The sequence below is a fragment of the Psammomys obesus genome, unplaced genomic scaffold (genome assembly GCF_907164565.1).
Source record: "Psammomys obesus unplaced genomic scaffold, mPsaObe1.curated_primary_1811, whole genome shotgun sequence".
In the NCBI taxonomy this organism is placed as follows: Eukaryota; Metazoa; Chordata; class Mammalia; order Rodentia; family Muridae; genus Psammomys; species Psammomys obesus.
In genome coordinates, this window is record NW_026585644.1 from 25,839,351 (window position 1) to 25,850,823 (window position 11,473).

The 11,473-nt window shown below is 42.5% G+C and overlaps 1 protein-coding gene across 1 annotated transcript in view; it reads left to right on the top strand.

Annotated features, from left to right (window-relative positions):
* Positions 1 to 11,473, top strand: part of Vsnl1 (visinin like 1) — a 107,506-nt gene that overhangs the window by 56,589 nt on the left and 39,444 nt on the right. The window lies entirely within an intron of this gene.

An 11,473-nucleotide genomic window follows, 5' to 3' on the forward strand; every position in this document is an offset into this window, starting at 1 on the left:
ATGTGTGTGTGAGTGTGAGCATGTGAGTGTGTGTCAGTGTGAGAGTGTGTGTGTTTATGTGTATGTCAGGTGTCAGTATGTGAGTGTGTATGTGTGTGTGTGTGTGTGTGATGTGTTTATGGTCATTTCTTTCCACCTTTATGTGGGTTCAGGGGACCAACCTCAAGTCCTCAGGTTTACATGGCAAGCATCTTTCTTCACTAAGCCATCTCCAAGACCACAGACAGGTTTTTTTATTTTAATTTTAATTTTTATTAATTACAGTTTATTCACTTCGCATCCCCCCATAGCTCCCTCCCTCCCCCCTCCCAATCCCACCTTTTGTCCCCCTTCTCCACGCATGCCTCTCCCCAAGTCCACTGATAGGGGAGGACCTCCTCTCCTTCCTTCTGATCCTAGTCTGTCAGTTCTCATCAGGAGTGGCTGCACTGTCTTCCTCTGTGGCCTGGTAAGGCTTTGCCCTCATGGGGACGTGATCAAAGAGCAGGCCAATCAGTTCATATCAAAGACAGTCCCTGTTCCCATTACTACGGAACCCACTTGGACAATGAACTGTCATGAGCTACCTCTGTGCAGGGGTTCCAGGCCATCTCCATGAGTGGTCCTCGGCTGGACTAGTGGTCCTCCTTCTTGACTAGTTTCTTTAGGTGTACAAATTTTAAATCTGTGCCCCCACCAAGAACTCAGTGTTCTATTCTTTACACCCCTGCCCTAGAATGGAGGCTCAGGGGCTCACTTCCTATAGCTTGTCACTTCCCAGAGGCAGCTAAGGAGCTGACTGTCCTTTGGCTCCAGCCCAGCGCTCCTGAGCCTTGGCTTATCCCACTGCACCGAGTTCACTTCTCAGCAGAGTGCTAGATGCTGGTGAGGCAAAGGATGACAGTGCCCTGGAGTCTAATTGGATCATCACTGATTCCACAGTTTGAATTTTAAATAAAATTTATTCACATATAAAAGGAGAACTCTCGCCAAATTGTTCTGTGCCCCTCCAAGTGGTCATTTCCCAAAGAGCTTCTGTGATTTGGAGTTAGAAAATGTCCTCCCAGCTCCACCATTTATGTGCAACTTCGCTGCCCAGCTCACTCGCTTTTTCACAGACAGTGTTCTTTGTACTTTTCGTGGAGTCAGTGCTGCGTAGGTCCGCATTGTCTTCAGAAAGCTCCAAGCCTGGCAGAGCTGCGATGAAGGCTTATTTTCGCTTTGCAAAACCATCTTAATTTGCAGCAAAATATACCAGTGGGGTTCAGTAAAACTTCCCTAGGCCAGGCATATCCAACCTGTAGCCTTTGGGCTCTGTGTGTGTACGAATGAATTTGGCTCAACACAGTTGGAGACAACAACATCAAATACCAAGGTTGAAAGTCTGAACAACCCTATGGGCTAAAAGCATTGGAAAGCGAGGCTACTCCTGAAAATTCTAATAACAGAATTAACTTAGCACTGTCATGTATTAAGACAAAAGTAAATGTTGTGGGGCTTGGAAGATGGCTCAGTGGTTGTATGTGCTGGCTGCATAATTGTGAGGGACTGACACAAAGACTCCAGGACCACATAAAAAGCAAGGGCTTCTGCACACATGCCTGGAACGCTAGTATTGTAGAGCTTGCTGGCTGGCCTCCTTGATCCAAGTTTAGTGAGAGATAGACCTTTGTCAAAGGAAAGCAGCAAGTAATAAAGAAGGACACCCAGCATCCTCCTTTGGCCTCCAAATATGTCCCCCATTAACAAGAGACACACCCAGACACCCATATGCAAACATCACCCATCCACATCCTACGTGCAGGCACACATTTATAAAACAGCAAATAAAGTTACTGAATTTGAAGACTTTGGTAATACGTTTGTTTAGCAAAATAGCAAATACATTCTAGTTAATAATACACTCGGAAAGTATCCTATACTTCTCTACACAGATTTAGAATTCTATTTTCAACTTTTGCTCTTATGCTCTTAGAGTCTACCATCTGCGGCGCAAGGCATTCTTTCTGGAAGTTGCATATAACATATAATAAATGCAGGGTTGTAGGTATAAGCCTTTGTTTTACCAAACTGGTCTTGTCTGATTGCTGCCTAACTTTGGACAAGTGCCTTTTTCTACTTATAAGCCACAGCATCTGTATAAATCTAAACATTGGCCTGCATCAGCAGCTCTTGAATGTCAGCACTGGTCCCTTAGCACAGTCCTCACTGTGCAGAAAATACATGGCTAACAAACTGAGAACACGCCTAGATGTTAACCAAAGGCTATCATTGGGTGGACTTTGGGGATTCTAGTGCCACTGAAGAACAGCTTTCACTGGGTTCACATGAATTGGAGTAGCTGCAAGAAATGTAGAGTCACAAAAGGTGTTCCTAACCATTGACAGAACATTCTAGGTCCCTTGGCATTAGCTATTGGCTAGTAATTGTCACTAAGACAAAAAGAGGAAAACCCTCTTTTAAACTAGACTTTCAAATTAACCTCAGTGACATACAAATCAGAATAGAAGTCTCTGAGACGGGGATGTAGCTCAGCAAATGAGAAAACCCTGGAGAAAGCTTGACAACCTGAAAAGCCAGTGGTGGTTGTTATGTGTGCCTGTAACCCTGGAACTGGGGCAGGAGGAACGGAGACATGAGGATGCGCCCTAGAGCTTATCATCCATTTGCCTAATTCCACGGTCCACAAGAGACCCCATCTCAAGGGAATAAGGCTGAGAGCAGTAAAGCAGAACACACTCATCGTTCGCTTCTAGCCTCCTTGCACACTGTACATGCATGTATACACACATACATCATGCACACAAACACGCACCTGCACGCACACACAGAGAAATATATAATTTCTAATCCTTATTTGGTTCACTGTGTGTGTGTGCATGCGCGCACGTGTGCACGTATGTGAATCAATAAACTCTCCCTGATTCAACCTTGTTTGAATGGTTTCCATGAGAGCCAGCTCTGTCCTGGCACAAATAGGAAGGTATCAAGACTTTGCTTCTCTAGGGTGCTTTATTGACAGAAACAAAAGATGACTTTCATCTTGTGGGGAGGGATACATATGTGTGTATGTATGTGTGGTTTGTCTGGATGGTGGATGAGTGTGTTCATGTGGGTGTGTGCACATGTCTGTTCCACAAAAACACATGCCTGTGGAGACTAAGAGCCATCATCACATGTCTTCCATAATCGATTTCTACTTTTTTTTTTTTTTTGAGACAGGGTCTCTCACCAAACCTGGCTAATATCAGTTCAGCTAGGTTAGCTGGAAAGTAAGTTTTGGGGTCCACCTGTCTCCACCCTTGCCAATGCTGGAACTGTGGACACACACTACCATGTCCAGATTTTATGTATGTGCTAAAGACTCAAACTTGGGTCTTTATGCTTGCCTGACACACACTTTCCTGTTTCCAACCGACCCAGCCTCCCAGTCACAATCATTGTCTATCAAAGCGATTTTAAAAAGAAAATTGTTGGTTTGAAAAAAAATAAAAATAAAAAAAAAAGGAGATCAGGGGGTTGACCAGTTTTCAAGGAGAGGGGTTCTGTTTGTTAATCAGAGGTAACAGAGTAGAGCTTATTAACCTATTGTTGGGCAGACCTATGCACAAATGCACTTTAAGCCCTTAGGGAAACCGCTGTTACATGAGACATCATGTCATCTCGTCCAGGCACAGAGGATGCTGTAACTCTTAGTGAGAAGCTTGGAACTCATTTACATTTGGAGTGTTTGTCGACATGGCAGAGGCTGCACTTCAACTTGAATGAATGTGGAGAATAAGAACTATGCTCTTATATCTCAAAGAAGAGACAGGAAGGAAAGAGGCTGGGAAAACAAAGCTCTGTGTGAGGCTCTGGAGACTAAGGAGTGTGGCTTGTTAGAGACAGCCCTCAGCCCCAGAGGGGCCCATGTGATAACCTTCTCCTGTCTCAGGGGTGTGAAATCACTTTGGGCAGCTTCCCAGCCTTGGGATTTGGCTTTCCCATGATAAGGCTGGTGTGTTTAGGGGGCTATCAGTAGTCCTGCTACCGTCACATCCTAAAGGAATGCTTTTACACGAAACCTCAACTTCTCTGTCTTCAGCAGAGGACTGAAAAGAGCCCCTGCAAGTCCCCAAGTCTACTTTCCTCCATTTTGCAAATAGAGAGCCAGATTAGTGTGAATGCATGTGTATATGTGAATACATATATATACATATACATACATGCATACATATATGTATGTAAGTATATGTATATATACTTACGTATATAAGTATATATATATATATAGAGAGAGAGAGAGAGAGAGAGAGAGAGAGAGAGAGAGAGAAAGCTGATAGTGAAAGTGTGAAGCCAGATAGCTCTCAGCTTAGCTATCTGCAGCCAATTGTCCAAGGGCAGCTTTCAGTTGGAAAAAGAGCCAGAGAAGAAGAAAATGGCCAGTGTCTCTTAAAAGATTGTACTTGAACATGCAAACTCCTATCAGTCTCCCAGTGTAAGGCTGCTTTGCTTTACTAGGTTTTTTGACCTTTGACATTATGAAATGGTATTGGTGTCAGTGGGTGTCAAAAACACCATGGGTCTTTGATTCCCACACCATTTTCCTCATTCTCCTGTGGGAGTCATTGTAGAATTTGTGGCAGCCATCTTACGCCTGTGTTCCTGTTACTGTAATTTGTACCCTGCCCTGTGTCCACACAGATCAAACTTGGGTCTGTTATCACTGGGGACAAAAGGGGAGAAATCCGTTGTAAAATAAGCCTAAATTGTCCAAGGATCTCATTAGCTCTAATTTAGGGAAAATCCCCCTAAGGACAGTAACACAAAGATGCAGCAACTGTCGTTCATTTTCAGAAAACAATCACCAGTGTTTTCCATAGCAAACCCATAACCTCTAAAGAGCCCTGAGACAGGAAAGATTTTGGATCAGGCATCCACAGTCCTCTAAGCTTCCCAGCCTGGGGAAAAATATAACAGTCTATATAAATAGCTGAAACAGAGATAGAAAATACATTTACACCAGACAAATACCAATTGTCTGGTCTAAGAAGTTTCTAGAGAAAAAGTTTGATCAATTTCATTATATCTTGAAACCAAAGTAGAGTTTGCTGCCTTAACAATGAGATTTCTAACAGGAAGTTATAACATTAAAAAGTCCAAGGGCAGCTTTTTAGTCCATGGGAACTACTATAACAAAATACCTCTAACTGAGTACCTTATAAACAATAAGAGTTTACTTTTCATAGTTCTTGATGCTGGAAAATTAAGTGGCTGTTTTCTGATTTATAAATCATGCCTCCTCCCTTTTTCCTTATAAGGTGGGAGGAACCAATGTACTGTGTGTGTGTGTGTGTGTGTGTGTGTGTGTGTGTGTGTGTGTGTGTATGTGTGTGTGAGAATGGGGGCATGCACGTGTCATAGCATGGGTAGAGAGGTCAGAGGACAACTTTGGTCTTAGTCTATCAATCCACTCCTTCCCCTTTACCATATTTGAGATGGTTTTTTTTTTTATCACTCACCACTATATATACCAGGTTAGTTGGCCCACACATTTCTGGGATTATTCTGTATCCATTTCCCATCTCACATTCTTGGTCAGGATTATATATACATGCTACCACATTCAGCTTTAGGCTTCTGAGGATCCAAACAAGTATGCATGCTTGCACGGCACTGCCCCCAAGCCCTCTCCCTGAGTCCTCTCTATGGCATTCTGTGTAAGAGTACAAATCCCATTCATAAGAACCTCATTCCCATGACCTAATCACAACCTAATACCATCACCTTTAAGTTTAGGATTTCAACATATAACTTTGGGAACACAGTCATTAAGCCCCTGTCAAGCGTGAAGACCGAGGTTAGTGAGCGAAAGAACAAGGTGGCTTTTGAAGGTTGTCTAAAATGTCAGATAACCAAAAAGGTCTCAGGGTAAAAGTAGGGTGGGAGATATGAGTGGGCTTAGGTCATAGAAGTCAATGATCCCAGAAAATACCTAAATCACAGCCTCCAGATAAATACTAGATGGTGGCCATGCAACCCTTGTCAGGATGTGCTCGAAGAGGAAGGCCACTGCTGGTGGTCTGTTGTTGCATTCTTTTAACTGCAACAAAACAAACAGGACCAGCAATAAGAAGTTACTTTTTCTCTTTCCCTTGCTTCTAGTGGAAAGCCTCAGGAACGCTTGTTGTAGCTTCTCCTAAAGGGCTGGAGACAAACACAACTAGGTTTTTCATCAAGTACTTGTCTGTACCTTGTGTGCGTGTTTCTAAATTCAACAATGGAGGGTCATCATGGACACCCTAAACCACAAAGGGACACAAAGAGCAGATTGAGTTTGTGGGAGAGTCAGAGCTTTGGAGGCTCAAAGGAGAAGAGAGTCAATAGGCAAGAGTCTGGTGCAGCTTTCTAAAAGGGTGAGGGGGATGATGGAGCTTACATTTCTTCCCTTGTCAATCACCCTTCAATGCCAAGGTTCTAGAGTTGCATAGACCTGTCACCTGTCACTAGATCTTTGCTAGGCATACGATTTCTGTAGCCAGAACAGTTAGTATCATGGCTCTTTCCCTTTCCAATTACCGAGGAGGGCAGAGCTCACAGCTTATTTATCTCTGATTCTCCAGTGTCCGGTAACAAAAGTTAATTAGCTGGGAGGATGAATTAATGAATGAGTAAAAACTACTTGTAACTTAACTGAAATTCAATTCAAAGACTTAATGAAAGGAATGAAACATATAGTTCAGAGCAGTAAATTACTGAGGCTCAGAGGGCCCCTTTATGTATAGAATGCTTAAATAAATAGAATGCAGACCAAGAAGACAGGAAAACATAATACCCCATTCTTCTAGGTCAAGGTACTAGCTAATTTTCTTATGAATGCATTAGACAATAGTATTTAAGGAAGTTACTCAATGGAACTTAAAACACAAAACTAAAGATCCTCAATATGAAAGGAATGGCTGATGAAAGTTAGACTGCTTATATTTGAGTTAGTAATGAGATTTTTCAGGGGGAAAAAAATGCAAAAACTGAGAAGATTTTTCTTGTAGAAGACAGGCAAAGAAAACCATATAAGACATAGACAGTCTCCCAAAATAGACAGCTTTGCCTGCATTCTGAGTAAATTCCACCACAAAGTCAGGGCAGGGCTTATTTTTGCCCATGTTCTTTTCAACAATGTGACATGTCTACCAGGAGCACAATCAATGATGACATCGTGTTGTAGCTAATATGTTGTGGCTTTCACGACGCAGCCCCGGTCAAGTCTCTGGCAGACACGGAAGCAAGCCAGTGCCTGGAGACATCTTTCAAGATGACAAAGCTGGGTTGCCAGGGTAACTGGCTGGATGAAGCTTAGCTGGCTTTGGGAGAGATTACATAAGACCAGACCAACTGGGAAGAGTTAAGTCATGTCCTCAGGGTGAAGAACACTGGGGCTGTTGTCTGTTCAGCTTCTAAGATAAGGTCATTGTAGTGACATTTTAAAAGCAATGTCATTGGACACCCACCACCTCAATACAAAAGTCCTCAAAGCCAGATTGACAAAGTCTCTCGGTAACAGCACTCTGATTAACAGAATTGTAAGCGTATTTCAGGCAAGCATAACCACTTTCCTGAGCGTCGCTCTCACCATTTATTTTTGATATGTCAAAGATGTTGTGCATTTTCTGTTATTCTGTATTATGGATGTGTATGTTGACATGTGTTTATTGTCAACTGGGTGAATGACTTCTAGAAAGGACCAAATCACAGTTGAACTCATGCAGGAGAGACAAAGAACTTGCTGAGAGTGTGTAGATGATTTTGTAGGTATGCATTGCACACATTCATATATATGCACATGTCTATATAAATAAACTCAATGCTTTTATGTGAGGACTTAACTTAGGACCCATCAAACAATGCATAGATTCCTGTAGCTTCAACATGATGAGATAATTCTTTTTCTCTCATGGAGAAGCCTAAACTGGCCAGGCAGCTCTGGTCTCCAGGCACTGGGGCCTCTATCTCCTGATCCCCACTCTTTCACTCCAACACATACACCCACTCCAACTTGCTCTGATTCATAGGACCTCAGCGGCTTACTAGTGTCACAAGGTGAGTAGGTCAAAGGAAAAACACAGAAGTAGTAAGAGAAAGACTCTATTTGGGTCCTAATTTTCAGGAACAGGCCCCCAATTTGTGCCTCAGATTTACCTTGCTCTGTTGCTGGGGTGGGACATGGTATCTTCCTTGGCTTTGCAAAGTCCTGATAGGAATGTCATGCAAATAAAGTATTATGTAACACAAGGCCAAAGAAGTTCCATTTATTGTTCACTCTGTATGCCACGAGAAGTAGAATATACTCTAAAAATACGGGAAACTACTATCTCAAATTTGATCAGGAGGATGTCCTATCCCTGTTCTCTTTATAGCATCTTCTCCTAATCTTAATTCCTCCTTGGGAGTCCCAAATGGTGAGCTGCCTAGACTGGTGTTTCCTCAGTTTGGTGTCAAGGGAACTTACTTACCTTTGTGACATGAATGTCATAATTCAGAGGCATGAAGAAGCATTAGGCAAATGAGAGCCTGGGATAAGACCCAAATGCCAATCTATGGGTGATATCTGATGAAACCCAGGTGCTTATGTCTGTAATCACACTTATAGTAAGATTTACTGATACAAAGGAACAGTTTGGACTTTATATTTCATGTATGTATTTATCCATCCAATGCACTTTTGTATCCAGTCATTGAACATTGTTGAACATCTACTTAAAGAAAGCACCCTAAAAGTAATCAGCAATTATGACCCTGCTCTCAAGAGCTCAGTTAAGTTGAAACAAGTCCGGAATAGAGAAAAACAGCTCAACTGTTAAAGTGCCTGACATTCAAACATGAGGACCTAAGTTCAACTCCCAGAATCCACGTAAGCAAGCTGGGTATTATCCAACATGCTTTACAAACAGCCCTACTCCCCTGTGCTTACAGACAGCAGTAAGTAGACTCTGAATTCATACATTTCAAAAGAAGATACAGCATAGATTTTTGAGGTTTTGGAAGGGGGGATTATGAAAAATATAGGAGGGTACAAAAGCGAATATGATTACAACATGTTGTGTACACATAGAAAATCATCAAAAAATAAATAAAAATCTTAAAGCTGGGCATGGTGACACAGCTTTAAATCCCAGCGCTACAGAGGCAGAACCAGAGGATCCCTGGGGTATACTGAGCAGCCAGCCTATCCTACTTGGTGAGCTCCCGGAAAATGAAAGACGTCATCTCAAAAAACAAAGGAGGTACCTCCTGAGGATGACATACAAGTAGACCTCTAGATTCCTCCAGCACAAGCATGCGTATGTGCACCCATGGGAACTGACGCACAGAGAGAGAGAGAAATGGTGGATCAAATTGTCCGTGTTGACACAGTGTGGTAGGTACAGCTCATGATGCGGTGAAAATGAATAATACTTGGACAAGGTTCTGGGAAGCCCTCTCAGAAAAAAAAAAAATACCCTCAACACAGTGCAGCAGGCAACACGGAAAAAAAATTTTTTTGAACAGCAAGAAGAATTTGCTATCTTTCTCAGTTTTTATTATTATTATTATTTTCTTCATTAAGATTTATTTATTCCTAGGGCCAGCACACAAAATCATCTTGCAAGGTGCAATCCTAGATATTTCTCAGGCACTCTAAAAATACAACTGTAATCTAATGGAAACAAGCACGTTGGCAAGACGTTCCCTTCCTGTCCATTAGCCTACCCTTTATCATAACAGCCCTGTTGAGGACAGGGAAGGTGATGTCGGGTGGGGACGTGTGAGTGACATGGGGAAGGAAGCAGGTGGTGCTGCATCCCGTTGCAGGTCTCCAAGGAACCCCAGCCAGGCAGAGGCTGCTCTTGGAGGCTCTCAACTTTACTTGCTTTGATCTTCAGGTGCCAGTACTAGCTTCCCTTCTCAAGACTGCTGAGGCCATGGCTCAGCCACTGGGAGGACCTCCTGCTCTTGTAAGTGTGCACATCTGCGTGATTCACAATCTGTAACTCAAGGAGCAAGAGATCCAAACACTCTCCTAGGTCTTACCTGGTCACACACACACACATACACACACACACACACACAGAGAGAGAGAGAGAGAGAGAGAGAGAGAGAGAGAGAGAGAGAGAAATAATAAAATAAAATTTGTTTAAAAAAATAAAGACAAAGAAAATATACCTATTATTTATCAAGGTACTCATTCTGAGAGGAACAGAACAGATCCTGGAAGGCAGAATTGAGTGACAAAAGCACTTACTGAGACCAAGAGTGATTGGGTGCCTATTCTCTATGTTATCCATTTCATTTGTGTGATAGCCTTGGACTGTAGGTACTAGCAGGCAAGGCACCTGAAACACAGAGAAAGGAAGTGACATGTTTAAGGTCACAGGTTAATAGCTAAGCTAGGTACAAGCTCTGACTCTGATTCTGGCTTCAACTTACTGTGTGCCCTTAAGCAAGGGACATAAATCTTTGGAGTCTTGGTTTCTTCACCTAAATAATGGGGATAGCACTCACTACCTCACTCTCAGCCCGGAAGTGATGGACTCGATTGCAAGCAGACCTATTAACTGAGGTAGAAAGTAGGAACTATAGAAAAAAGAAATAATCTTAAAAAGCTATTAATGTCTTGGAAAACTTACGTCTATCAGGTCATTAGGGCCAAGTTTAGATGACGGCTACAGGATAGTATTCAAAAGATACCTGGGCAGCCAAGTGGCTCTGGGCTGGACACCAAAGATCTAATCTCAGCCTCACAACAGATGTCCATCAGACCTCAGGATAGAAACTTCTCTTTTTTTGATCCCATTTCCTCATTATAACAGCTGGTAGGGCTACATAAATTTGAATGACTATATTGGATAATCAACCCAATGTCATTTAATTAAATACTCTTCACTCTTCACAACTCCTGGATTCCTCTCCAAGGAGCAGTTGGTGCCATATGCACAGAGATGTTTCATTCATCACCAAACTGGGCAGCCTGACTGGTCTACAGCTCCTCTACCCATCTCCACCCTGTGCCCATAAGCAAAATATACATCCCTCCACTCCAAGGTACTCATTTATTCAACAAAAATGAGTAGCTTCTGCAATTTAAATGGCTATGGGCCAGCCAGTTGAAAATTAGACACTAATCGTTATAGTGGGACATGCCTGGACTCCCAGAACTTGAGAGGTTTAGGAAGGAGGAAAAAGGATTTGAGGTATGCTCCAGCTACATAAATTCAATGGCTTGGAATACATGAAATCCCATCAAAAAAGAAGGAAAGTGGGGGAGGTTAAGAAAGGGAGGGAGGAAGGAAGGAAAAGAGGAGAGAAAAGGACAGGTGGGGAGGAGAAGAGAAGAGAGAAGAGGAAGAGAAGGGGAGAGAGAAGAAGGGCTGGAAGATAAGAGAAAGGAAAATTAGACAATAATTTCAAGGAGAAGAGAAGAGAAGAGAAGAGAAGAGAAGAGAAGAGAAGAGAAGAGAAGAGAAGAGAAGAGAAGAGA